The following is a 2,573-nucleotide window of genomic DNA, read 5'->3' on the forward strand; positions in this document are numbered from 1 at the left end:
CGTCCCGCCCTCCACGCCAGGGACACTGGACCCACCAGGAAGCGGCCGCGCGCTCCCCGGCGCTGCCTGCCCTGAGCCAGGCCGCCTGCTGGTGGTTGTTTTCAGAGCCGGAAGTGCTTTTAGAAATCTTGTGGGGCGCCAGAGGGGGAAACTGAGGCTGGGCGGAGCACTCGGGCGACTCCGGCCTTGGCCTCCGAGTTCTTAGAGGTCACCCAGCCGCTCCCTTGACAAATGAGGACGCTGGTCAAGGTCAGAGAGGAAGGGGGCTTGCCCAAGGTCACAAGAGGTCACTGTGCTTCCCCTTGCCCCACGTGGCCCCTCCACGTCCCTGTCAGGAAGGCTTCTAGGACTCTCTCGCCTCGTCTCTCCCTGCTCCCCGCGTCCGCCGCAGACTCTCAAACAGAGCTTTCTAGCGGGGCTTGGGGAGCCTCTGGAGAAAAGCCAGGCCCCTCATGTTACAAGGAGGCCATGTCTTCTGGCGCCCATGCCTGAAGTTACAGGAGGGAAGAATTACTGCTGCTGACTTTTGAGTGGATTTTAAAACTGGGTAAACTGAGGCTCAGAGAGGTGAAGTAACTTCCCCAAGACCACGCAGCTAGGAAGCAAGAGAGAAAAACCTGGGCTACCTGCCTGGAGAGCCTGACCCAGTGCCTGGCACAGAGTTGGCTTCCACAATGCCTTTGCCGTGACCAGCTCAGCTCTTCCTTGGGGTGGCACTGGGAATTGCGAGCAGGGTCAGGCTAGCATCCCAGACTACTACCTAACTCGAAGTAGGAGTCAGCACATGAACCCCCTTTCCCCAACTCAGTGTTTATTTCATTGCAGAAAATATGAAACTCTTTTTAAGCTTTGGGAACATCCATTTGTTCATTCAACAAATGCCTTTGGATTGTTCATTCAAGTATTTGTTGAGCTCCTACTTTGTGCATTGTTTAGGCACTGAGGATACAGCAGTGAACAAAACGAGCCCTGCCCTCAGGAAGTACACTCCAGAGGGTGGAATAAAGCCCTGCCCTTCAGCCTGGGGAGGGAGGGCTGGGCACAGGGGAGAACCGTTGGCATTTCTCCATCTGTGAAGTACATGAAGACAGCAGAAGAAACCGGTGTTAGAGTGGCCTCAAGCCCTCGCGTGCAGCATCAGACAGAGATGGGCTCAGGTGTTAGCTTTGCAGCTTTGTAATGGAGTGATCAGGCAAGCTAAATGACCTCTTCATGCTTCAGTTTACTCATTTGTGATATACCCATCTCCAAGGTTGTTGTGAAAATTAAAGGAGCTGAAGCCACAAAAGGCCCAGTGCAGTGTCTGACACTTTGGGAGACTATACTTTTTTTTTTTTTTTTTTTGAGATGGAGTCTTGCTCAGTCGCCCAGGCTGGAGTGCAGTGGCGCGATCTCGGCTCACTGCAAGCTCTGCCTCCCAGTTTCTCGCCATTCTCCTGCCTCAGCCTCAGGCGCCTGCCACTATACCTGGCTAATTTTTTTATATTATTAGTAGAGACGGGGTTTCACCGTGTTAACCAGGATGGTCTCGATCTCCTGACCTCGTGATTCACTGTCCTCGGCCTCCCAAAGTGCTGGGATTACAGGCATAACTTTATACTTTTTAGTCCTAAGGTCCAAGGAGGAGTTGGACAGGAGGAGTTGATCGATTAGATTGTCATAGCTCAGCGTGTAGCTCCCACAAAGGCTGAGGTCTGGAGAGTTCCTCACAAGGCTCAAACCTTCCCTCTCTACTCTGGTACCACTGGGCTACAAAGGCTGGATCAGCCACCAGGGCTGGCTAACGTGGAACCTAAGAAATGTCAGTGGGTGGTTTCTCATTGTGTTCTCTTTTGACCTGTATGTTTTGTAAACCGTGTTCTACATTATAAACCGGGGCTGCTGATGAGGAGTGGGGAACTGGCTCTCTGGAACGTGTGACAGCAGGCAGAAGGGGTGAGAGTGAAATCCAATCCACTTTCTGTTTGGCCAACCTCCGCTTCAAGCTGCCCTGGTATCATCGTACCACCCTCTGCCTCTGCCTAAAACCCCACTCTGGCTTCCCATTTTCTTTCTCTCCTTTTTTTCCTTTCTTTCCTTCTTTCCCTCTTTCTTTCTTTTTCTTTCTCTTTCTTTCTTTCTTTCTTTCTTTCTTTCTTTCTTTCTTTCTTTCTTTCTTTTCTTTCTTTTTCTTTCTTCTTTCCTTTTTTCTTCTTCTTTTTTTTTGAGACAGAGTCTCACTCTGTCACCCAGGCTGCAGTACACTGATGCGATTTCGGCTCACTGCAACCTCCGCCTCCCGGGTTCGAGCGATTCTCCTGCCTCAGGCTTCCAAGTAACTGGGACTACAGGCACCCACCACCATGCCCGGCTGATTTTTGTATTTTAGTAGAGATGAGGTTTCGCCATATTGGACAGGCTGGTTTTGAACTCCTGACCTTGTGATCCGTCCACCTCAGCCTCCCAAAGTACTGGGATTGCAGGCATGAGCCACCGCGCCTGGCCTTGGCTTCCCATTTTCTTTTTTTTTTTTTTTTTTGAGACGGAGTCTTGCTCTGTCGACCAGGCTGGAGTGCAGTGGCCGGATCTCAGCT

The 2,573-nt window shown here is 51.4% G+C and overlaps 1 protein-coding gene across 2 annotated transcripts in view; it reads left to right on the top strand.

Annotated features, from left to right (window-relative positions):
* Nucleotides 1-387: 387 nt before the first annotated feature.
* Nucleotides 388-2,573, top strand: part of TMCO4 (transmembrane and coiled-coil domains 4) — a 129,868-nt gene continuing 127,682 nt past the window's right edge. Inside the window, exon 1 of one of the 2 annotated variants that reach the window (XM_011934009.1) lies at nucleotides 388-567. The gene's annotated coding sequence lies outside the window, so the exon portion shown is untranslated. Of the gene's footprint in view, nucleotides 568-1,853; nucleotides 1,936-2,573 lie in introns of those variants that run through there. The other variant, XM_011934008.1, reaches the window with a different exon arrangement.

Source organism: Colobus angolensis, unplaced genomic scaffold (genome assembly GCF_000951035.1).
Source record: "Colobus angolensis palliatus isolate OR3802 unplaced genomic scaffold, Cang.pa_1.0 Scaffold130, whole genome shotgun sequence".
NCBI lineage: Eukaryota > Metazoa > Chordata > Mammalia > Primates > Cercopithecidae > Colobus > Colobus angolensis.